The sequence below is a fragment of the Pristiophorus japonicus genome, chromosome 3, assembly GCF_044704955.1.
Source record: "Pristiophorus japonicus isolate sPriJap1 chromosome 3, sPriJap1.hap1, whole genome shotgun sequence".
Taxonomy (NCBI): Eukaryota; Metazoa; Chordata; class Chondrichthyes; family Pristiophoridae; genus Pristiophorus; species Pristiophorus japonicus.
In genome coordinates this window covers 326,123,292-326,148,572 of record NC_091979.1, presented here as the reverse complement: position 1 = coordinate 326,148,572, position 25,281 = coordinate 326,123,292, and the positions used below count along the sequence as shown (strand labels likewise).

The following is a 25,281-nucleotide window of genomic DNA, read 5'->3' as shown; positions in this document are numbered from 1 at the left end:
TCTCCAGCGTCAGGGCTGGAAACGGGAGGGAGTGAGAGACACTGTGTAGAATTTGAGTGTGAACAGAACTGCAGAGAGAAATCAGCAAATGGAACAGCATCGTGAGACACTGTACTCTGTTAATATTGAACCACTAATATGAATGATTTAATTTTATACAATCATTAATTGAACACGTTTGCAAAATGTTTCCGCCCGGTTTCGAACCGGGGACCTTTCGCGTGTGAGGCAAACGTGATAACCACTACACTACGGAAACGTTGTGGCAGTAACATTGTTGGGAACATAACCAGAGCTTTAACCTCAACAGCTGGACTACACTTCTGGAGCTTGTGTCACGAGAATCGAATGACGGTGCTATATTTAGCAAGGTTGTGAGTGTGGCAGGCATTGATCACGTGTTTCTCTGCCTTGAAACATAGGAACAGGAGTGGCCATTCCTCAGCAAGTGGTTAGAATCTGGAATACACTGCTCTAAAGGGCGGTGGAGTCAGACTCAATCTTATCTTTCAAAACGGAGTTGGATAAATATCCGAATGAAAAAAATTGCACAGCTGTGGGTAAATGACAGGGGAGTGAGACTTGTTGAGAGTTGGCATGGGCTCGACGGGCTGCAACCATTCCCTTATTCTTTGATTTTATAAGTTAGTGGCACATTTAATAGTGTGCATGTCAGCAGAATATTGAAAGGGACATGGATTCAGTCGGCACAACGAGAGGCATCTGATTCAGAAGATTCGGGTGCACGAAAATTCGGGTTTAATGACTTTAAAAGCATCATTTTTGTTTTGTGAACATTCGGTCAGAGAAATGTTTGGGAAAATAATTTTTTGCTGAGAAGGGCTCAGCACTTCATCTTCTTTTTGGCTGTTAGGGCCACACTTCTTTTCGATGTTATTATTCCAGAATGCATATTTTCTTTGCTGTTTCACAATAAGCAGTCCCTTGCACTACAGTCTATCTCACTGTTTCGAACGTCTCATGTACATGTTACCAGCAATGAACATTTTGATGCAGACTTCTAAAGCACAGTGTCCAAAATGGTTTATGGATTCAGAGGTAAAGTGCAGAGCACAGCTAAGTTATTCAATTAAGGACTCCACTTCAGTTAACATTTCTTTAGTTGTGCAAATGAAGATCATCAGTCAATAAATGATGTTTTCCCATGAGGGCAGGATAACATTTAATGATTATGCATTTTCTAAGTAAAAGCACATGCGATTCAGGGCGAAGTGGCAAATTGGATCCAAATTTGGCTCAGAGGCAGGAAGCAAAGGGTAATGTTTGATGGGTGTTTTTGTGACTGGAAGGATGTTTCCACTGGGGTTCCACAGTTTTCAGTGCCAGATCCATTGCTTTTTATGGTATTTATCAATGAACTAAACTTGAATATAGGTGTTATAATTACGAAGTTTTCAGGTGTTATTAAAATAGGCAGTGTGATTGATAATGAAGAAGAAAGCTGGAGAATCCAGGAAGATATCAATCAACTGATAAGGGGGTAGAGCAGTGGCAAATGGAATTTAATCCAGAGATGTGAGAGATCGCGCATTTGTGGAGGGCTAACAAGGAAAGGGAATACACATCAACTGGTATGACATTGAGAAGTGTAGAGGAACAAAGGTAACTGGGATTGCTTGTCCACAGATCCCTGAAGGTAGCTGGTCAGTTGGAAAAGTTGGTTAAGAAGTCATATGGAATGGTTGCATTTATTGGCAGAAGCAAGGAACAGAACAGCAAGTGGGTTTTGCTAGAACTGTATAAAATTCTGGTTAGGCCACAGCTGGAGTACTGCGTACAGTTCTAGTCACCGCATTGAAGGAAGGACGTGAATACGCTGGAGAGGGTACAGAGGAGATTTACGTAGATGTTGCCAGGAGTGGAGCAACTTTGCTATGAGGACAGATTGGATAGGATGGGTTTGTTTTCCTTGGAACAGAGGAGGCTGATGGGCGACAGCATTAAGGTGTATATAAAAAGGAGGGGCCTAGATATTGTTGATTAAAAGGGTCTATTTCACATAGTGGAGTGGTCAACAACCAGGCTGCATAATTTAAAAGTAATTAGTGTAAGGGTTAAAGGGGATTTGAAGTGAACATTCTGCATGCAGATGTTTGTGGGGGTCTCAAACTCACTGCCTGAAAGTGTGGTGCAGGCAGAAACCCTCACCACATTTAACAAGTTCTGAGATGTGCACATGAAATGCAATAAGGTGCAGGGGGACACACCTAAAACTGGACATTTGTTGGCTGGTGCAGATACGATGGGCTTAAATGACTCCTTCCATGCTGTAAACCTCTATGATTATATAATTATCGGTTAGGATTACTTTCATGATGCAAAACGTGGCAATCAGATAATTAATGGTGTTTCCAGTGAAGAAGTGTTCGTGCAAGCTGGGGCTCGAACTCAGGAAGCTGAGATGAAGCATCTTATGAGGCTGCTGTTTGGTGTACGGAGAGCGTTGTCTCGAACGGTGGCATTTTGCAGCCCAGTGAAGGGCGGCAAACCGTTGTTTGATGCTGCATTCTCCGCTTTCCGCCGGCAGCGGCTGATTGGAGAGTGTGGGAGCGGAAGTTAGGGCTTGTCTCGCCCTCACTCACTCTGGAGCTGTGGAAGAGCGATTAGTCGATGGGTTTGTTTGTGGCTTTAATTTTCTGTTGTGAAGCGTGGTGGCGTGGCAGGATCCTTTAATAATCTCTCACAGCTGACCTGAATGCACGGAATGTGCAGCTTTGAGATATGGTTTCTCCAGCGTCAGGGCTGGAAACGGGAGGGAGTGAGAGACACTGTGTAGAATTTGAGTGTGAACAGAACTGCAGAGAGAAATCAGCAAATGGACCAGCATCGTGAGACACTGCACTGTGTTAATATTGCACCACAAATATGAATGATTTAATTTTATCTAATCATTAATTGAACACGTTTGCATAATGTTTCCGCCCGGTTTCGAACCAGGGACCTTTCGCGTGTGAGGCGAACGTGATAACCACTACACTACGGAAACGCTGTGCCAGTAACGTTGTTGGGAACATAACCAGAGCTTTAACCTCAACAGCTGGACTACACTTCTCGAGCTTGTGTCACGAGAATAGAATGACGGTGCTATATTTCGCAAGGTTGTGAGTGAGGCAGTAATTGATCCCGTGTTTCTCTGCCTTTATACATAGGAACAGGAGTGGCCATTCCTCAGCAAGTAGTTAGAATCTGGAATACATTGCTCTAAAGGGCGGTGGAGTCAGACTCAATCTTATCTTTCAAAACGGAGCTGGATAAGTATCCGAATGAAAAAAATTGCACAGCTGTGGGTAAGTGACAGGGGAGTGAGACATGTTGAGAGTTGGCATGGGCTCGACGGGCTGCAACCATTCCCTTATTCTTTGATTCTAGAAGTTAGTGGCACATTTAATAGTGTGCATGTCAGCAGAATATTGAAAGGGACATGGATTCAGTCGGCACAACGAGAGGCATCTGATTCAGAAGATTCGGGTGCACGAAAATTCGGGTTTAATGACTTTAAAAGCATCATTTTTGTTTTGTGAAGATTCGGTCAGAGAAATGTTTGGGAAAATAATTTTTTACTGAAAAGGGCTCAGCACTTCATCTTCTTTTTGGCTGTTCGGGTCACACTTCTTTTCGATTGTATTCTTCCAGAATGTATATTTTCTTTGCTGTTTCACAATAACCAGTCCCTTGCACTACAGTCTATCTCACTGTTTCCACCGTCTCATGTACATGTTACCAGCAATGAACATTTTGAAGCAGACTTCTAAAGCACAGTGTCCAAAATGGTTTATGGATTCAGAGGTAAAGTGCAGAGCACAGCTAAGTTATTCAATTAAGGACTCTCCTTCAGTTAACATTTCTTTAGTTGTGCAAATGAAGATCATCAGTCAATTAATGATGTTTTCCCATGAAGGCAGGATAACATTTAATGATTATGCATTTTCTAAGTAAAAGCCCATGTGATTCAGGGCGAAGTGGCATATTGGATCCAAATTTGGCTCAGAGGCAGGAAGCAAAGGGTAATGTTTGATGGGTGTTTTTGTGACTGGAAGTATGTTTCCAGTGGGGTTCCGCAGTTTTCAGTGCCAGATCCATTGCTTTTTATGGTATTTATCAATGATCTAAACTTGAATATAGGTGTTATGATGACGAAGTTTTCAGGTGTTATTAAAATAGGCAGTGGGTTGACAATGAAGAAGAAAGCTGGAGACTCCAGGAAGATATCAATCAACTGATAAGGGGGTAGAGCAGTGGCAAATGGAATTTAATCCAGAGATGTGAGAGATCGCGCATTTGTGGAGGGCTAGCAAGGAAAGGGAATACACATCAACTGGTATGACATTGAGAAGTGTAGAGGAACAAAGGTAACTGGGATTGCTTGTCCACAGATCCCTGAAGGTAGCTGGAAAGTTGGAAAAGTTGGTTAAGAAGGTCATATGGAATGGTTGCATTTATTGGCAGAAGCAAGGAACAGAACAGCAAGTGGGTTATGCTAGAACTGTATAAAATTCTGGTTAGGCCACAGCTGGAGTACTGCGTGCAGTTCTAGTCACCGCATTGAAGGAAGGACGTGAATACGCTGGAGAGGGTACAGAGGAGATTTACGTAGATGTTGCCGGGAGTGGAGCAACTTTGCTATGAGGACAGATTGGATAGGATGGGTTTGTTTTCCTTGGAACAGAGGAGCCTGATGGGCGACAGCATTGAGGTGTATAAAAATAGGAGGGGCCTAGATATTGTTGAGTAAAAGGGTCTATTTCACATAGTGGAGTGGTCAACAACCAGGCTGCATAATTTAAAAGTAATTAGTGTAAGGGTTAAAGTGGATTTGAAGTGAACATTCTGCATGCAGATGTTTGTGGGGGTCTCAAACTCACTGCCTGAAAGTGTGGTGCAGGCAGAAACCCTCACCACATTTAACAAGTTCTGAGATGTGCACATGAAATGCAATAAGGTGCAGGGGGACACACCTAAAAGTGGGCATTTGTTGGCCGGTGCAGATACGATGGGCTTAAATGACTCCTTCCATGCTGTAAACCTCTATGATTATATAATTATCGGTAAGGATTACTTTCATGATGCAAAACGTGGCAATCAGATAATTAATGGTGTTTCCAGTGAAGAAGTGTTCGTGCAAGCTGGGGCTCGAAGTCAGGAAGCTGAGATGAAGCATCTTATGAGGCTGCTGTTCGGTGTACGGGGGGCGTTGTCTCGAACGGTGGCATTTTGCAGCCCAGTGAAGGGCGGTAAACCGCTGTTTGATGCTGCATTCTCCGCTTTCCGCCGGCAGCGGTTGATTGGAGAGTGTGGGAGCGGAAGTTAGGGCTTGTCCCGCCCTCACTCACTCTGGAGCTGGGGAAGAGCGATTATTCGATGGGTTTGTTTGTGGCTTTAATTTTCTGTTGTGAAGCGTGGTGGCGTGGCAGGATCCTTTAATAATCTCTCACAGCTGACCTGAATGCACGGAATGTGCAGCTTTGAGATATGGTTTCTCCAGCGTCAGGGCTGGAAACGGGAGGGAGTGAGAGACACTGTGTAGAATTTGAGTGTGAACAGAACTGCAGAGAGAAATCAGCAAATGGAACAGCATCGTGAGACACTGTACTCTGTTAATATTGAACCACTAATATGAATGATTTAATTTTATACAATCATTAATTGAACACGTTTGCATAATGTTTCCGCCCGGTTTCGAACCGGGGACCTTTCGCGTGTGAGGCAAACGTGATAACCACTACACTACGGAAACGCTGTGGCAGTAACATTGTTGGGAACATAACCAGAGCTTTAACCTCAACAGCTGGACCACACTTCTGGAGCTTGTGTCACGAGAATAGAATGACGGTGCTATATTTAGCAAGGTTGTGAGTGTGGCAGGCATTGATCCCGTGTTTCTCTGCCTTTATACATAGGAACAGGAGTGGCCATTCCTCAGCAAGTGGTTAGAATCTGGAATACACTGCTCCAAAGGGCGGTGGAGTCAGACTCAATCTTATCTTTCAAAACGGAGTTGGATAAATATCCGAATGAAAAAAATTGCACAGCTGTGGGTAAATGACAGGGGCGTGAGACTTGTTGAGAGTTGGCATGGGCTCGACGGGCTGCAACCATTCCCTTATTCTTCGATTTTATAAGTTAGTGGCACATTTAATAGTGTGCATGTCAGCAGAATATTGAAAGGGACATGGATTCAGTCGGCACAACGAGAGGCATCTGATTCAGAAGATTCGGGTGCACGAAAATTCGGGTTTAATGACTTTAAAAGCATCATTTTTGTTTTGTGAAGATTCGGTCAGAGAAATGTTTGGGAAAATAATTTTTTGCTGAGAAGGGCTCAGCACTTCATCTTCTTTTTGGCTGTTAGGGCCACACTTCTTTTCGATGTTATTATTCCAGAATGCATATTTTCTTTGCTGTTTCACAATAAGCAGTCCCTTGCACTACAGTCTATCTCACTGTTTCGAACGTCTCATGTACATGTTACCAGCAATGAACATTTTGAAGCAGACTTCTAAAGCACAGTGTCCAAAATGGTTTATGGATTCAGAGGTAAAGTGCAGAGCACAGCTAAGTTATTCAATTAAGGACTCCACTTCAGTTAACATTTCTTTAGTTGTGCAAATGAAGATCATCAGTCAATAAATGATGTTTTCCCATGAAGGCAGGATAACATTTAATGATTATGCATTTTCTAAGTAAAAGCACATGCGATTCAGGGCGAAGTGGCAAATTGGATCCAAATTTGGCTCAGAGGCAGGAAGCAAAGGGTAATGTTTGATGGGTGTTTTTGTGACTGGAAGGATGTTTCCAGTGGGGTTCCACAGTTTTCAGTGCCAGATCCATTGCTTTTTATGGTATTTATCAATGATCGAAACTTGAATATAAGTGTTATGATTACGAAGTTTTCAGGTGTTATTAAAATAGGCAGTGTGGTTGATAATGAAGAAGAAAGCTGGAGACTCCAGGAAGATATCAATCAACTGATAAGGGGGTAGAGCAGTGGCAAATTGAATTTAAACCAGAAATGTGAGAGATCGCGCATTTGTGTGGAGGGCTAACAAGGAAAGGGAATACACATCAACTGGTATGACATTGAGAAGTGTAGAGGAACAAAGGTAACTGGGATTGCTTGTCCACAGATCCCTGAAGGTAGCTGGCCAGTTGGAAAAGTTGGTTAAGAAGTCATATGGAATGGTTGCATTTATTGGCAGAAGCAAGGAAGAGAACAGCAAGTGGGTTATGCTAGAACTGTATAAAATTCTGGTTAGGCCACAGCTGGAGTACTGCGTGCAGTTCTGGTCACCGCATTGAAGGAAGAACGTGAATACGCTGGAGAGGGTACAGAGGAGATTTACGTAGATGTTGCCGGGAGTGGAGCAACTTTGCTTTGAGGACAGATTGGATAGGATGGGTTTGTTTTCCTTGGAACAGAGGAGCCTGATGGGCGACCGCATTGAGGTGTATAAAAATAGGAGGGGCCTAGATATTGTTGATTAAAAGGGTCTATTTCACATAGTGGAGTGGTCAACAACCAGGCTGCATAATTTAAAAGTAATTAGTGTAAGGGTTAAAGGGGATTTGAAGTGAACATTCTGCATGCAGATGTTTGTGGGGGTCTCAAACTCACTGCCTGAAAGTGTGGTGCAGGCAGAAACCCTCACCACATTTAACCAGTTCTTAGATGTGCACATGAAATGCAATGAGGTGCAGGGGTACACATCTAAAACTGGGCATTTGTTGGCCGGTGCAGATACGATGGGCGTAAATGACTCCTTCCATGCTGTAAACCTCTATGATTATATAATTATCGGTTAGGATTACTTTCATGATGCAAAACGTGGCAATCAGATAATTAATGCTGTTTCCAGTGAAGAAGTGTTCGTGCAAGCTGGGGCTCGAACTCAGGAAGCTGAGATGAAGCATCTTATGAGGCTGCTGTTCGGTGTACGGGGAGCGTTGTCTCGAACGGTGGCATTTTGCAGCCCAGTGAAGGGCGGTAAACCGCCGTTTGATGCTGCATTCTCCGCTTTCCGCCGGCAGCGGCTGATTGGAGAGTGTGGGAGCGGAAGTTAGGGCTTGTCCCGCCCTCACTCACTCTGGAGCTGAGGAAGAGCGATTAGTCGATGGGTTTGTTTGTGGCTTTAATTTTCTGTTGTGAAGCGTGGTGGCGTGGCAGGATCCTTTAAAATCTCTCACAGCTGACCTGAATGCACGGAATGTGCAGCTTTGAGATATGGTTACTCCAGCGTCAGGGCTGTAAACGGGAGGGAGTGAGAGACACTGTGTAGAATTTGAGTGTGAACAGAACTGTAGAGAGAAATCAGCAAATGGAACAGCATCGTGAGACACTGCACTCTGTTAACATTGAACCACTAATATGAATGATTTAATTTTATCTTATCATTAATTGAACACGTTTGCATAATTTTTCCGCCCGGTTTCGAACCGGGGACTTTTCGCGTGTTAGGCGAACGTGATAACCACTACACTACAGAAACACTGTGGCAGTAAACATTGTTGGGAACATAACCAGAGCTTTAACCTCAACAGCTGGACTACACTTCTGGAGCTTGTGTCACGAGAATAGAATAACGGTGCTATACTTCGCAAGGTTGTGAGTGTGGCAGGAATTGATCCCGTGTTTCTCTGCCTTTATACATAGGAACAGGAGTGGCCATTCCTCAGCAAGTGGTTAGAATCTGGAATACACTTCTCTAAAGGGCGGTGGAGTCAGACTCAATCTTATCTTTCAAAACGGAGTTGGATAAGTATCCGAATGAAAAAAATTGCACAGCTGTGGGGAAATGACAGGGGAGTGAGACTTGTTGAGAGTTGGCATGGGCTCGACGGGCTGCATCCATTCCCTTATTCTTTGATTCTATAAGTTAGTGGCACATTTAATAGTGTGCATGTCAGCAGAATATTGAAAGAGACATGGATTCAGTCGGCACAACGAGAGGCATCTGATTCAGAAGATTCCGGTGCATGATAATTCGGGTTTAATGACTTTAAAAGCATCATTTTTCTTTTGTGAAGATTCGGTCAGAGAAATGTTTGAAAAAGAATTTTTTGCTGAAAAGGGCTCAGCACTTCATCTTCTTTTTGGCTGTTAGGGCCACACTTCTTTTCGATGGTATTCTTCCAGAATGTATATTTTCTTTGCTGTTTCACAATATCCAGTCCCTTGCACTGCAGTCTATCTCACTGTTTCCAACGTCTCATGTACATGTTACCAGCAATGAACATTTTGAAGCAGACTTCTAAAGCACAGTGTCCAAAATGGTTTATGGATTCAAGAGGTAAAGTGCAGAGCACAGATAAGGTATTAAATTAAGGATTCTCCTTCAGTTAACATTTCTTTAGTTGTGCAAATGAAGATCATCAGTCAATTAATGATGTTTTCCCATGAAGGCAGGATAACATTTAATGATTATGCATTTTCTAAGTAAAAGCCCATGTGATTCAGGGCGAAGTGGCAAATTGGATCCAAATTTGGCTCACAGGCAGGAAGCAAAGGGTAATGTTTGATGGGTGTTTTTGTGACTGGAAGGATGTTTCCAGTCTGGTTCCACAGTTTTCAGTGCCAGATCAATTGCTTTTTATGGTATTTATCAATGATCTAAACTTGAATATAGGTGTTATGATTACGAAGTTTTCATGTGTTATTAAAATAGGCAGTGTGGTTGATAATGAAGAAGAAAGCTGGAGACTCCAGGAAGATATCAATCAACTGATAAGGGGGTAGAGCAGTGGCAAATTGAATTTAAACCAGAGATGTGAGAGATCGCGCATTTGTGGAGGGCTAACAAGGAAAGGGAATACACATCAACTGGTATGACATTGAGAAGTGTAGAGGAACAAAGGTAACTGGGATTGCTTGTCCACAGATCCCTGAAGGTAGCTGACCAGTTGGAAAAGTTGATTAAGAAGTCATATGGAATGGTTGCATTTATTGGCAGAAGCAAGGAACAGAACAGCAAGTGGGTTATGCTAGAACTGTATAAAATTCTGGCTAGGCCACAGCTGGAGTACTGCGTGCAGTTCTGGTCACCGCATGAAGGAAGAACCTGAATACGCTGGAGAGGGTACAGAGGAGATTTACGTAGATGTTGCCGGGAGTGGAGCAACTTTGCTATGAGGACAGATTGGATAGGATGGGTTTGTTTTCCTTGGAACAGAGGAGGCTGATGGGCGACAGCATTGAGGTGTATAAAAATAGGAGGGGCCTAGATATTGTTGATTAAAAGGGTCTATTTCACAGAGTGGAGTGGTCAACAACCAGGCTGCATAATTTAAACGTAATCAGTGTAAGGGTTAAATGGGATTTGAAGTGAACATTCTGCATGCAGATGTTTGTGGGGGTCTCAAACTCACGGCCTGAAAGTGTGGTGCAGGCAGAAACCCTCACCACATTTAACAAGTTCTTAGATGTGCACATCAAATGCAATAAGGTGCAGGGGTGCACACCTAAAACTGGGCAATTGTAGGCCGGTGCAGATACGATGGGCTTAAGTGACTCCTTCCATGCTGTAAACCTCTATGATAATATAATTATCGGTTACGATTATTTTCATGATGCAAAACGTGGCAATCAGATAATTAATGGTGTTTCCAGTGAAGAAGTGTTCGTGCAAGCTGGGGTTCGAAGTCCAGAAGCTGAGATGAAGCATCTTATGAGGCTGCTGTTCGGTGTACGGGGAGCGTTGTCTCGAACGGAGGCATTTTGCAGCCCAGTGAAGGGCGGTAAACCGCTGTTTGATGCTGCATTCTCCGCTTTCCGCCGGCAGCGGCTGATTGGAGAGTGTGGGAGCGGAAGTTAGGGCTTGTCCCGCCCTCACTCACTCTGGAGCTGGGGAAGAGCGATTATTCGATGGGTTTGTTGTGGCTTTAATTTTCTGTTGTGAAGCGTGGTGGCGTGGCAGGATCCTTTAATAATCTCTCACAGCTGACCTGAATGCACGGAATGTGCAGCTTTGAGATATTGTTTCTCCAGCGTCAGGGCTGGAAACGGGAGGGAGTGAGAGACACTGTGTAGAATTTGAGTGTGAAAAGAACTGCAGAGAGAAATCAGAAAATGGACCAGCATCGTGAGACACTGCACTCTGTTAATATTGAACCAATAATATGAATGATTTAATTTTATCTAATCATTAATTGAACACGTTTGCATAATGTTTCCGCCCAGTTTCGAAACGGGGACTTTTCGCGTGTGAGGCGAACGTGATAACCACTACACTACGGAAACGCTGTGCCAGTAACGTTGTTGGGAACATAACCAGATCTTTAACCTCAACAGCTGGACGACACTTCTGGAGCTTGTGTCACGAGAATAGAATGACGGTGCTATATTTCGCAATGTTGTGAGTGAGGCAGGAATTGATCCCGTGTTTCTCTGCCTTTATACATAGGAACAGGAGTGGCCATTCCTCAGCAAGTGGTTAGAATCTGGAATACACTGCTCTAAAGGGCGGTGGAGTCAGACTCAATCTTATCTTTCAAAACGGAGTTGGATAAGTTTCCTAATGAAAAAAATTGCACAGCTGTGGATAAATGACAGGGGAGTGAGACTTGTTGAGAGTTGGCATGGGCTCGACGGGCTGCAACCATTCCCTTATTCTTTGATTCTAGAAGTTAGTGGCACATTTAATAGTGTGCATGTCAGCAGAATATTGAAAGGCACATGGATTCAGTCGGCACAACGAGAGGCATCTGATCCAGAAGATTCGGGTGCACGACAATTCGGGTTTAATGACTTTAAAAGCATCATTTTTGTTTTGTGAAGATTCGGTCAGAGAAATGTTTGGGAAAATAATTTTTTGCTGAAAAGGGCTCAGCACTTCATGTTCTTTTTGGCTGTTAGGGCCACACTTCTTTTCGATGGTATTCTTCCAGAATGTATATTTTCTTTGCTGTTTCACAATAACTAGTCCCTTGCACTGCAGTCTATCTCACTGTTTCCAACGTCTCATGTACATGTTACCAGCAATGAACATTTTGAAGCAGACTTCTAAAGCACAGTGTCCAAAATGGTTCATGGCTTCAGAGGTAAAGTGCAGAGCACAGATAAGTTATTCAATTAAGGACTCTCCTTCAGTTAACATTTCTTTAGTTGTGCAAATGAAGATCATCAGTCAATTAATGATGTTTTCCCATGAAGGCAGGATAACATTTAATGATTATGCATTTTCTAAGTAAAAGCCCATGTGATTCAGGGCGAAGTGGCATATTAGATCCAAATTTGGCTCAGCGGCAGGAAGCAAAGGGTCATGTTTGATGGGTGTTTTTGTGACTGGAAGGATGTTTCCAGTGGGGTTCCGCAGTTTTCAGTGCCAGATCCATTGCTTTTTATGGTATTTATCAATGATCTAAACTTGAATATAGGTGTTATGATTACGAAGCTTTCAGGTGTTATTAAAATAGGCAGTGTGGTTGATAATGAAGAAGAAAGCTGGAGACTCCAGGAAGATATCAATCAACTGATAAGGAGGTAGAGCAGTGGCAAATGGAATTTAATCCAGAGATGTGAGAGATCGCGCATTTGTGGAGGGCTAACAAGGAAAGGGAATACACATCAACTGGTATGACATTGAGAAGTGTAGAGGAACAAAGGTAACTGGGATTGCTTGTCCACAGATCCCTGAAGGTAGCTGGCCAGTTGGAAAAGTTGGTTAAGAAGTCATATGGAATGGTTGCATTTATTGGCAGAAGCAAGGAACAGAACAGCAAGTGGGTTATGCTAGAACTGTATAAAATTCTGGTTAGGCCACAGCTGGAGTACTGCGTGCAGCTCTAGTCACCGCATTGAAGAAAGGACGTGAATACGCTGGAGAGGGTACAGAGGAGATTTACGTACATGTTGCCGGGAGTGGAGCAACTTTGCTATGAGGACAGATTGGATAGGATAGGTTTGTTTTCCTTGGAACAGAGGAGGCTGATGGGCGACAGCATTGAGGTGTATAAAAATAGAAGGGGCCTAGATATTGTTCAATAAAAGTGTCTATTTCACATAGTGGAGTGGTCAACAACCAGGCTGCATAATTTAAAAGTAATTAGTGTTAGGGTTAAAGGGGATTTGAAGTGAACATTCTGCATGCAGATGTTTGTGGGGGTCTCAAACTCACTGCCTGAAAGTGTGGTGCAGGCAGAAACCCTCACCACATTTAACAAGTTCTTAGATGTGCACATGAAATGCAATAAGGTACAGAGGTACACACCTAAAACTGAGCATTTGTTGGCCGGTGCAGATACGATGGGCTTAAATGACTGCTTCCATGCTGTAAACCTCGATGATTATATAATTATCGGTTAGGATTACTTTCATGATGCAAAACGTGGCAATCAGATAATTAATGGTGTTTCCAGTGAAGAAATGTTCGTGCAAGCTGGGGCTCGAAATCAGGAAGCTGAAATGAAGCATCTTATGAGGCTGCTGTTTGGTGTACGGGGAGCGTTGTCTCGAACGGTGGCATTTTGCAGCCCAGTGAAGGGCGGAAAGCCGCTGTTTGATGCTGCATTCTCCGCTTTCCGCTGGCAGCGGCTGATTGGAGAGTATGGGATTGGAAGTTAGGGCTTGTCCCGCCCTCACTCACTCTGGAGCTGGGGAAGAGCGATTCGTCGATGGGTTTGTTTGTGGCTTCAATTTTCTGTTGTGAAGCGTGGTGGCGTGGCAGGATCCTTTAATAATCTCTCACAGCTGACCTGAATGCACGGAATGTGCAGCTTTGAGATATGGTTTCTCCAGCGTCAGGGCTGGAAACGGGAGGGAGTGAGAGACACTGTGTAGAATTTGAGTCTGAACAGAACTGCAGAGAGAAATCATCAAATGGAACAGCATCGTGAGACACTGCACTCTGTTAATATTGAACCACTAATATGAATGATTTAATTTTATCTAATCATTAATTGAACACGTTTGCATAATGTTTCCACCCGGTTTCGAACCGGGTACCTTTCGCGTGTGAGGCGAGCATGATAACCACTACACTACGGAAACGCTGTGGCAGTAAGATTGTTGGGAACATAACCAGAGCTTCAACCTCAACAACTGGACTACACTTCTGCAGCTTGTGTCACGAGAATAGAATGACGGTGCTATATTTCGCAAGGTTGTGAGTGTGGCAGGAATTGATCCTGTGTTTCTCTGTTTTTATACATCGGAACAGCAGTGGCCATTCCTCAGCAAGTGGTTAGAATCTGGAATACACTGCTCTAAAGGGCGGTGGAGTCAGACTCAATCTTATCTTTCAAAACGGAGTTGGATAAATATCCGAATGAAAAAAATTGCACAGCTGTGGGTAAATGACAGGGGAGTGAGACTTGTTGAGAGTTGGCATGGGCTCGACGGGCTGCAAACATTCCCTTATTCTTTGATTCTATAAGTTAGTGGCATATTTAATAGTGTGCATGTCAGCAGAATATTGAAAGGGACATGGATTCAGTCGGCACAACGAGAGGCATCTGATTCAGAAAATTCGGGTGCACGTCAATTCGGGTTTAATGACTTTAAAAGCATCATTTTTGTTTTGTGAAGATTCGGTCAGAGAAATGTTTGGGAAAAGATTTTTTTGCTGAAAAGGGCTCAGCACTTCATCTTCTTTTTGGCTGTTAGGGCCACACTTCTTTTCGATGGTATTCTTCCAGAATGTATATTTTCTTTGCTGTTTCACAATAACCAGTCCCTTGCACTACAGTCTATCTCACTGTTTCCAACGTCCCATGTACATGTTACCAGCAAGGAACATTTTGAAGCAGACTTCTAAAGCACAGTGTCCAAAATGGTTTATGGATTCAGAGGTAAAGTGCAGAGCACAGATAAGTTATTCAATTAAGGACTCTCCTTCAGTTAACATTTCTTTAGTTGTGCAAATGAAGATCATCAGTCAATTAATGATGTTTTCCCATGAAGGCAGGATAACATTTAATGATTATGCATTTTCTAAGTAAAAGCCCATGTGATTCAGGGCGCAATGGCAAATTGGATCCAAATTTGGCTCAGAGGCAGGAAGCAAACGGTAATGTTTGATGGGTGTTTTTGTGACTGGAAGGATGTTTCTAGTGGGGTTCCACAGTTTTCAGTGCCAGATCCATTGCTTTTTATGGTATTTATCAATGATGTAAACTTGAATATCGGTGTTATGATTACGAAGTTTTCAGGTGTTATTAAAATAGGCAGTGTGGTTGATAATGAAGAAGAAAGCTGGAGACTCCAGGAAGATATCAATCAACTGATAAGGGGGTAGAGCAGTGGCAAATGGAATTTAATCCAGAAATGTGAGAGATCGCTCATTTGTGGAGGGCTAACAATGAAAGGGAATACACATCAACTGGTATGACAATTAGAAGTGTAGAGGAACAAAGGCAACTGGGATTGCTTGTCCACAGATCCCTGAAGGTAGCTGGCGAGTTGGAAAAGTTGGTTAAGAAGTCATATGGAATGGTTGCATTTATTGGCAGAAGCAAGGAACAGAACAGCAAGTGGGTTATGCTAGAACTGTATAAAATTCTGGTTAGGCCACAGCTGGAGTACTGCGTGCAGTTCTGTTCACCGCATTGATGGAAGAACGTGAATACGCTGGAGAGGGTACAGAGGAGATTTACGTAGATGTTGCCGGGAGTGGAGCAACTATGCTATGAGGACAGATTGGATAGGATGGGTTTGTTTTCCTTGGAACAGAGGAGGCTGATGGGCGACAGCATTGAGGTGTATAAAAATAGGAGGGGCCTAGAGATTGTTGATTAAAAGGGTCTATTTCACATAGTGGAGTGGTCAACAACCAGGCTGCATAATTTAAAAGTAATCAGTGTTAGTGTTAAAGGGGATTTGAAGTGAACATTCTGCATGCAGATGTTTGTGGGGGTCTCAAACTCACTGCCTGAAAGTGTGGTGCAGGCAGAAACCCTCACCACATTTAACAAGTTCTTCGATGTGCACATGAAATGCAATAAGGTGCAGGAGTGCACATCTAAAATTTAGCAAGGTTGTGAGTGTGGCAGGAATTGATCCCGTGTTTCTCTGCCTTTATACATAGGAACAGGAGTGGCCATTCCTCAGCAAGTGGTTAGAATCTGGAATACACTGCTCTAAAGGGCGGTGGAGTCAGACTCAATCTTATCTTTTAAAACGGAGTTGGATAAGTATCCGAATGCAAAAAATTGCACAGCTGTGCGTAAATGACAGAGGAGTGAGACTTGTTGAGATTTGGCATGGGCTCGACGGACTGCAACCATTCCCTTATTCTTTGATTGTGTAAGTTAGTGGCAAATTTAATAGTGTGCATGTCAGCAGAATATTAAAAGGGACATGGATTCAGTCGGCACAACGAGAGGCATCTGATTCAGAAGATACGGGTGCACGAAAATTCCGGTTTAATGACTTTAAAAGCATCATTTTTGTTTTGTGAAGATTCGGTCAGAGAAATGTTTGGGAAAATAATTTTTTGTTGAAAAGGACTCAGCACTTCATCTTCTTTTTGGCTGTTAGGGTCACACTTCTTTTCGATGGTATTCTTCCAGAATGTATATTTTCTTTGCTGTTTCAAAATAAACAGTCCCTTGCACTACAGTGTATCTCACTGTTTCCAAAGTCCCATGTACATGTTACCAGCAATGAACATTTTGAAGCAGACAGAAACCCTCACCACATTTAACAAGTTCTTAGATGTGCACATGAAATGCAATAAGGTGCAGGGCATTTGTTGGCCGGTGCAGATACGATGGGCTTAAATGACTCCTTCCATGCTGTAAACCTCTATGATTATATAATTATCGGTTAGGATTACTTTCATGATGCAAAACGTGGCAATCAGATAATTAATGGTGTTTCCAGTGAAGAAGTGTTCGTGCAAGCTGGGGCTCGAACTCAGGTAGCTGAGATGAAGCATCTTATGAGTCTGCTGTTCGGTGTCCGGGTAGCGTTGTCTCGAACGGTGGCATTTTGCAGCCCAGTGAAGGGCGGTAAACCGCTGTTTGATGCTGCATTCTCCGCTTTCCGCCGGCAGCGGCTGATTGGAGAGTGTGGGAGCGGAAGTTAGGGCTTGTCCCGCCCTCACTCACTCTGGAGCTGGGGAAGAGCGATTAGTCGATGGGTTTGTTTGTGGCTTTAATTTTCTGGTGTGAAGCGTGGTGGCGTGGCAGGATCCTTTAATAATCTCTCACAGCTGACCTGAATGCACGGAATGTGCAGCTTTGAGATATGGTTTCTCCAGCGTCAGGGCTGGAAACGGGAGGGAGTGAGAGACACTGTGTAGAATTTGAGTGTGAACAGAACTGTAGAGAGAAATCATCAAATGGAACAGCATCGTGAGACACTGCACTCTGTTAATATTGAACCACTAATATGAATGATTTAATTTTATCTAATCATTAATTGAACACTTTTGCATAATGTTTCCACCCGGTTTCGAACCGGGGACCTTTCGCGTATGAGGCGAACATGATAACCACTACACTACGGAAACGCTGCGGCACAAGCATTGTTGGGAACATAACCAGAGCTTTAACCTCAACAGCTGGACTACACTTCTGGAGCTTGTGTCACGAGAATAGAATAACGGTGCGATATTTAGCAAGGTTGTGAGTGTGGCAGGAATTGATCACGTGTTTCTCTGCCTTTATACATAGGAACAGGAGTGGCCATTCCTCAGCAAGTGGTTACAATCTGGAATACACTGCTCTAAAGGGCGGTGGAGTCAGACTCAAACTTATCTTTTAAAACGGAGTTGGATAAGTATCCGAATGCAAAAAATTGCACAGCTGTGGGTAAATGACAGGGGAGTGAGACTTGTTGAGAGTTGGCATGGGCTCGACGGGCTGCAACCATTCCCTTATTCTTTGATTGTATACGTTAGTGGCACATTTAATAGTGTGCATTTCAGCAGAATATTGAAAGGGACATGGATTCAGTAGGCACAACGAGAGGCATCTGATTCAGAAGATTCGGGTGCACGAAAATTCGGATTTAATGACTTTAAAAGCATCATTTTTGTTTTGTGAAGATTCGGTCAGAGAAATGTTTGGCAAAAGAATTTTTTGCTGAAAAGGACCCAGCACTTCATCTTCTTTTTGGCTGTTAGGGTCACACTTCTTTTCGATGGTATTCTTCCAGAATGTATATTTTCTTTGCTGTTTCACAATAATCAGTCCCTTGCACTACAGTCTATCTCACTGTTTCCAACTTCCCATGTACATGTTACCAGCAATGAACATTTTGAAGCAGGCAGAAACCCTCACCACATTTAACAAGTTCTTAGATGTGCACATGAAATGCAATAAGGTGCAGGGGTACACACCTAAAACTGGGCATTTGTTGGCCGGTGCAGATACGATGGGCTTAAATGACTCCTTCCATGCTGTAAACCTCTATGATTATATAATTATCGGTTAGGATTACTTTCATGATGCAAAACGTGGCAATCAGATAATTAATGCTGTTTCCAGTGAAGAAGTGTTCGTGCAAGCTGGGGCTCGAACTCAGGAAGCTGAGATGAAGCATCTTATGAGGCTGCTGTTCGGAGCACGGGGAGCGTTGTCTCGAACGGTGGCATTTTGCAGCCCAGTGAAGGGTGGTAAACCGCTGTTTGATGCTGCATTCTCCGCTTTCCGCCGGTTGCGGCTGATTGGAGAGTGTGGGAGCGGACGATAGGGCTTGTCCCGCCCTCACTCACTCTGGAGCTGGGGAAGAGCGATTAGTCGATGGGTTTGTTTGTGGCTTCAATTTTCTGTTGTGAAGCGTGGTGGCGTGGCAGCATCCTTTAATAATCTCTCACAGCTGACCTGAATGCACGGAATGTGCAGCTTTGAGATATGGTTTCTCCAGCGTCAGGGCTGGAAACGGGAGGGAGTGAGAGACACTGTGTAAATTTGAGTGTGAACAGAACTGTGGAGAGAAATCAGCAAATGGAACAGCATCGTGAGACACTGCACTCTGTTAATATTGAACCACGATTATGAATGATTTAATTTTATCTAATCATTAATTGAACACGTTTGCATAATGTTTCCGCCCGGTTTCGAACCGGGGACCTTTCACGTGTTAGGCGAACGTGATAACCACTACACTACGGAAACGCTGTTGCAGTAACATTGTTGGGAACATAACCAGAGCTTTAACCTCAACAGCTGGACTACACTTCTGGAGCTTGTGTCACGAGAATCGAATAACGGTGCTGCATTAAGCAAGGTTGTGAGTGTGGCAGGAATTGATCCCGTGTTTCTCTGCCTTTATACATAGGAACAGGAGTGGCCATTCCTCAGCAAGTGGTTAGAATCTGGAATACATTGCTCTAAAGGGCGGTGGAGTCAGACTCAATCTTATCTTTCAAAACGGAGTTGGATAAGTATCCGAATGAAAAAAATTGCACAGCTGTGTGTAAATGACAGGGGCGTGAGATTTGTTGAGAGTTGGCATGGGCTCGACGGGCTGCATCCATTCCCTTATTCTTTGATTCTATAAGTTAGTGGCACATTTAATAGTGTGCACGTCAGCAGAATATTGAAAGGGACATGGATTCAGTCGGCACAACGAGAGGCATCTGATTCAGAAGATTCCGGTGCATGAAAATTCGGGTTTAATGACTTTAAAAGCATCATTTTTCTTTTGTGAAGATTCGGTCAGAGAAATGTTTCAAAAATAATTTTTTGCTGAAAAGGGCTCAGCACTTCATATTCTTTTTGGCTGTTAGGGCCACACTTCTTTTCGATGGTATTCTTCCAGAATGTATATTTTCTTTGCTGTTTCACAATAACCAATCCCTTGCACTGCAGTCTATCTCACTGTTTCCAACGTCTCATGTACATGTTACCAGCAATGAACATTTTGAAGCAGACTTCTAAAGTACAGTGTCCAAAATGGTTTATGGATTCAGAGGTAAAGTGCAGAGCACAGATAAGTTATTCAATTAAGGACTCTCCTTCAGTTAACATTTCTTTAGTTGTGCAAATGAAGATCATCAGTCAATTAATGATGTTTTCCCATGAAGGCAGTATAACATTTAATGATTATGCATTTTTTAAGTAAAAGCCCATGTGATTCAGGGCGAAGTGGCAAATTGGATCCAAATTTGGCTCAGAGGCAGGAAGCAAAGGGTAATGTCTGATGGGTGTTTTTGTGACTGGAAGGATGTTTCCAGTGTGGTTCCACAGTTTTCAGTGCCAGATCCATTGCTTTTCATGGTATTTATCAATGATCTAAACTTGAATATAAGTATTATGATTACGAAGTTTTCAGGTGTTATTAAAATAGGCAGTGTTTTTGATAATGAAGAAGAAAGCTGGAGACTCCAGGAAGATATCAATCAACTGATAAGGGGGTAGAGCAGTGGCAAATTGAATTTAATCCAGAGATGTGAGAGATCGCGCATTTGTGGAGGGCTAACAAGGAAAGGGAATACACATCAACTGGTATGACATTGATAAGTGTAGAGAAACAAAGGTAACTGGGATTGCTTGTCCACAGATCCCTGAAGGTAGCTGGCCAGTTGGAAAAGTTGATGAAAAATTCATATGGAATGGTTGCATTTATTGGCAGAAGCAAGGAACAGAAAAGCAAGTGGGTTATGCTAGAACTGTATAAAATTCTGGTTAGGCCACAGCTGGAGTACTGCATGCAGTTCTGGTCACCGCATTGATGGAAGAACGTGAATACGCTGGAGAGGGTACAGAGGAGATTTACGTAGATGTTGCCGGGAGTGGAGCAACTTTGCTATGAGGACAGATTGGATAGGATGGGTTTGTTTTCCTTGGAACAGAGGAGGCTGATGGGCGACCGCATTGAGGTGTATAAAAATAGGAGGGGCCTAGATATTGTTGATTAAAAGGGTCTATTTCACATAGTGGAGTGGTCAACAACCAGGCTGCATAATTTAAAAGTAATTAGTGTAAGGGTTAAAGGGGATTTGAAGTGAACATTCTGCATGCAGATGTTTGTGGGGGTCTCAAACTCACTGCCTGAAAGTGTGGTGCAGGCAGAAACCCTCACCACATTTAACCAGTTCTTAGATGTGCACATGAAATGCAATAAGGTGCAGGGGTACACACCTAAAACTGGGCATTTGTTGGCCGGTGCAGATACGATGGGCGTAAATGACTCCTTCCATGCTGTAAACCTCTATGATTATATAATTATCGGTTAGGATTACTTTCATGATGCAAAACGTGGCAATCAGATAATTAATGCTGTTTCCAGTGAAGAAGTGTTCGTGCAAGCTGGGGCTCGAACTCAGGAAGCTGAGATGAAGCATCTTATGAGGCTGCTGTTCGGAGCACGGGGAGCGTTGTCTGGAACGGTGGCATTTTGCAGCCCAGTGAAGGGCGGTAAACCGCTGTTTGATGCTGCATTCTCCGCTTTCCGCCGGCAGCGGCTGATTGGAGAGTGTGGGAGTGGAAGTTAGGGCTTGTCCCGCCCTCACTCACTCTGGAGCTGAGGAAGAGCGATTAGTCGATGGGTTTGTTTGTGGCTTTAATTTTCTGTTGTGAAGCGTGGTGGCGTGGCAGGATCCTTTAATAATCTCTCACAGCTGACCTGAATGCACGGAATGTGCAGCTTTGAGATATGGTTTCTCCAGCGTCAGGGCTGGAAACGGGAGGGAGTGAGAGACACTGTGTAGAATTTGAGTGTGAACAGAACTGTAGAGAGAAATCAGCAAATGGAACAGCATCGTGAGACACTGCACTCTGTTAACATTGAACCACTAATATGAATGATTTAATTTTATCTTATCATGAATTGAACACGTTTGCATAATGTTTCCGCCCGGTTTCGAACCGGGGACCTTTCGCGTGTTAGGCAAACGTGATAACCACTACACTACGGAAACGCTGTGGCAGTAACATTGTTGGGAACATAACCAGAGCTTTAACCTCAACATATGGACTACACTTCTGGAGCTTGTGTCACGAGAATAGAATGCCGGTGCTATATTTAGCAAGGTTGTGAGTGTGGCAGGAATTGATCCCGTGTTTCTCTGCCTTTATACATAGGAACAGGAGTGGCCATTCCTCACCAAGTGGTTAGAATCTGGAATACACTTCTCTAAAGGGCGGTGGAGTCAGACTCAATCTTATCTTTCAAAACGGAGTTGGATAAGTATCCGAATGAAAAAAATTGCACAGCTGTGGGTAAATGACAGGGGAGTGAGACTTGTTGAGAGTTGGCATGGACTCGACGGGCTGCAACCATTCCCTTATTCTTTGATTCTATAAGTTAGTGGCACATTTAATAGTGTGCATGTCAGCAGAATATTGAAAGGGACATGGATTCAGTCGGCACAACGAGAGGCATCTGATTCAGAAGATTCGGGTGCACGAAAATTCGGGTTTAAAGACTTTAAAAGCATCATTTTTGTTTTGTGAAGATTCGGTCAGAGAAATGTTTGGGAAATGAATTTTTTGCTGAAAAGGGCTCAGCACTTCATCTTCTTTTTGGCTGTTAGGGTCACACTTCTTTCCGATGGTATTCTTCCAGAATGTATATTTTCTTTGCTGTTTCACAATAAACAGTCCCTTGCACTGCAGTCTATCTCACTGTTTCCAACGTCTCATCTACATGTTACCAGCAATGAACATTTTGAAGCAGACTTCTAAAGCACATTGTCCAAAATGGTTTATGGATTCAGAGGTAAAGTGCAGAGCACAGATAAGTTATTCAATTAAGGATTCTCCTTCAGATAACATTTCTTTAGTTGTGCAAATGAAGATCATCAGTCAATTAATGATGATTTCCCATGAAGGCAGGATAATATTGAATGATTATGCATTTTCTAAGTAAAAGCCCATGTCATTCAGGGCGAAGTGGCAAATTGGATCCAAGTTTGGCTCAGAGGCAGGAAGCAAAGGATAATGTTTGATGGGTGTTTTTGTGACTGGAAGGATGTTTCCAGTGGGGTTCCGCAGTTTTCAGTGCCAGATCCATTGCTTTTTATGGTATTTATCAATGATCTAAACTTGAATATAGGTGTTATGATTTCGAAGTTTTCAGGTGTTATTAAAATAGGCAGTGTGGTTGATAATGAAGAAGAAAGCTGGAGACTCCATGAAGATATCAATCAACTGATAAGGGGGTAGAGCAGTGGCAAATTGAATTTAATCCAGAGATGTGAGAGATCGCGCATTTGTGGAGGGCTAACAAGGAAAGGGAATACACATCAACTGGTATGACATTGAGAAGTGTAGAGGAACAAAGGTAACTGGGATTGCATGTCCACAGATCCCTGAAAGTAGCTGGCCAGTTGGAAAAGTTGGTTAAGCAGTCATATTGAATGGTTGCATTTATTGGCAGAAGCAAGGAACAGAACAGCAAGTGGGTTATGCTCGAACTGTATAAAATTCTGGTTAAGCCACAGCTGGAGTACTGCGTGCAGTTCTAGTCACCGCATTGAAGGAAGGACGTGAATACGCTGGAGAGGGTACAGAGGAGATTTACGTAGATGTTGTCGGGAGTGGAGCAACTTTGCTATGAGGACAGATTGGATAGGATGGGTTTGTTTTCCTTGGAACAGAGGAGGCTGATGGGCGACAGCATGAGGTGTATAAAAATAGGAGGGGCCTAGATATTGTTGATTAAAAGGGTCTATTTCACATAGTGGAGTGGTCAACAACCAGGCTTCGTAATTTAAAAGTAATTAGTGTAAGGGTTAAAGGGGATTTGAAGTGAACATTCTGCATGCAGATGATTGTGGGGGTCTCAAACTCACTGCCTGAAAGTGTGGTGCAGGCAGAAACCCTCAGCACAGTTAACAAGTTCTGAGATGTGCACATGAAATGCAATAAGATGCAGGGGTGCACTCCTGAAACTGGGCATTTGTTGGCCGGTGCAGATACGATGGGCTTAAATGACTCCTTCCATGCTGTAAACCTCTATGATTATATAATTATCGCTTAGGATTACTTTCATGATGCAAAACGTGGCAATCAGATAATTAATGGTGTTTCCAGTGAAGAAGTGTTCGTGCAAGCTGGGGCTCGAACTGAGGAAGCTGAGATGAAGCATTTTCTGAGTCTGCTGTTCGGTGTACGGGGAGCGTTGTCTCGAACGGTGGCATTTTGCAGCCCAGTGAAGGGCGGTAAACCGCTGTTTGATGCTGCATTCTCCGCTTTCCGCCGGCAGCGGCTGATTGGAGAGTGTGGGAGCGGAAGTTAGGGCTTGTCCCGCCCTCACTCACTCTGGAGCTGGGGAAGAGCGATTAGTCGATGGGTTTGTTTGTGGCTTTAATTTTCTGTTGTGAAGCGTGGTGGCGTGGCAGGATCCTTTAATAATCTCTCACAGCTGACCTGAATGCACGGAATGTGCAGCAATGAGATATGGTTTCTCCAGCGTCAGGGCTGGAAACGGGAGGGAGTGAGAGACACTGTGTAGAATTTGAGTGTGAACAGAACTGCAGAGAGAAATCAGCAAATCGAACAGCATCGTGAGACACTGCACTCTGTTAACATTGAACCACTAATATGAATGATTTAATTTTTTCTTATCATTAATTGAACATGTTTGCATAATGTTTCCCCCCGGTTTCGAACCGGGGACTTTTCGCGTGTTAGGCGAACGTGATAACCACTACACTACGGAAACGCTGTGGCAGTAATATTGTTGGGAACATAACCAGAGCTTTAACCTCAACAGCTGGACGACACTTCTGGAGCTTGTGTCACGAGAATAGAATGACGGTGCTGTATTTAGCAAGGTTGTGAGTGTGGCAGGAATTGATCCCGTGTTTCTCTGCCTTTATACATAGGAACAGGAGTGGCCATTCCTCAGCAAGTGGTTAGAATCTGGAATAGACTGCTCTAAAGGGCGGTGGAGTCAGACTCAATCTTATCTATCAAAACGGAGTTGGATAAGTATCCGAATGAAAAAAATTGCACAGCTGTGGGTAAATGACAAGGGACTGAGATTTGTTGAGAGTTGGCATGGGCTCGACGGGCTGCAACCATTCCCTTATTCTTTGATTGTATAAGTTAGTGTCACATTTAATAGTGTGCATGTCAGCAGAATATTGAAAGGGACATGGATTCAGTCGGCACAACGAGAGGCATCTGATTCAGAAGATTCGTGTGCACGAAAATTCGGGTTTAATGACTTTAAAAGCATCATTTTTGTTTTGTGAAGAGTCGGTCAGAGAAATGTTTGGGAAAATAATTTTTTGCGGAAAAGTGCTCAGCACTTCATCTTCTTTTTGGCTGTTAGGGCCACACTTCTTTTCGATGGTATTCTTCCAGAATGTATATTTTCTTTGCTGTTTCACAATAACCAGTCCCTTGCACTACAGTCTATCTCACTGTTTCCAA

The 25,281-nt window shown here is 43.3% G+C and overlaps 10 non-coding genes across 10 annotated transcripts; all 10 read right to left on the bottom strand.

Moving 5' to 3' along the window:
- Positions 1–186: 186 nt before the first annotated feature.
- Positions 187–259, bottom strand: trnav-cac (transfer RNA valine (anticodon CAC)). Its single transcript has one exon. It is a non-coding gene; the product is annotated as a tRNA-Val (tRNA).
- Positions 260–2,934: 2,675 nt separating this feature from the next.
- On the bottom strand, positions 2,935–3,007 carry trnav-cac (transfer RNA valine (anticodon CAC)). The gene has a single exon. It is a non-coding gene; the product is annotated as a tRNA-Val (tRNA).
- A 2,675-nt stretch (positions 3,008–5,682) lies between these two features.
- trnav-cac (transfer RNA valine (anticodon CAC)) lies at positions 5,683–5,755 on the bottom strand. Its single transcript has one exon. It is a non-coding gene; the product is annotated as a tRNA-Val (tRNA).
- A 2,676-nt stretch (positions 5,756–8,431) lies between these two features.
- On the bottom strand, positions 8,432–8,504 carry trnav-aac (transfer RNA valine (anticodon AAC)). Its single transcript has one exon. It is a non-coding gene; the product is annotated as a tRNA-Val (tRNA).
- Positions 8,505–11,178: 2,674 nt separating this feature from the next.
- trnav-cac (transfer RNA valine (anticodon CAC)) lies at positions 11,179–11,251 on the bottom strand. The gene has a single exon. It is a non-coding gene; the product is annotated as a tRNA-Val (tRNA).
- Positions 11,252–13,926: 2,675 nt separating this feature from the next.
- On the bottom strand, positions 13,927–13,999 carry trnav-cac (transfer RNA valine (anticodon CAC)). Its single transcript has one exon. It is a non-coding gene; the product is annotated as a tRNA-Val (tRNA).
- Positions 14,000–17,389: 3,390 nt separating this feature from the next.
- Positions 17,390–17,462, bottom strand: trnam-cau (transfer RNA methionine (anticodon CAU)). The gene has a single exon. It is a non-coding gene; the product is annotated as a tRNA-Met (tRNA).
- Positions 17,463–18,998: 1,536 nt separating this feature from the next.
- Positions 18,999–19,071, bottom strand: trnav-aac (transfer RNA valine (anticodon AAC)). The gene has a single exon. It is a non-coding gene; the product is annotated as a tRNA-Val (tRNA).
- Positions 19,072–21,745: 2,674 nt separating this feature from the next.
- Positions 21,746–21,818, bottom strand: trnav-aac (transfer RNA valine (anticodon AAC)). Its single transcript has one exon. It is a non-coding gene; the product is annotated as a tRNA-Val (tRNA).
- Positions 21,819–24,492: 2,674 nt separating this feature from the next.
- trnav-aac (transfer RNA valine (anticodon AAC)) lies at positions 24,493–24,565 on the bottom strand. The gene has a single exon. It is a non-coding gene; the product is annotated as a tRNA-Val (tRNA).
- Positions 24,566–25,281: the final 716 nt, after the last annotated feature.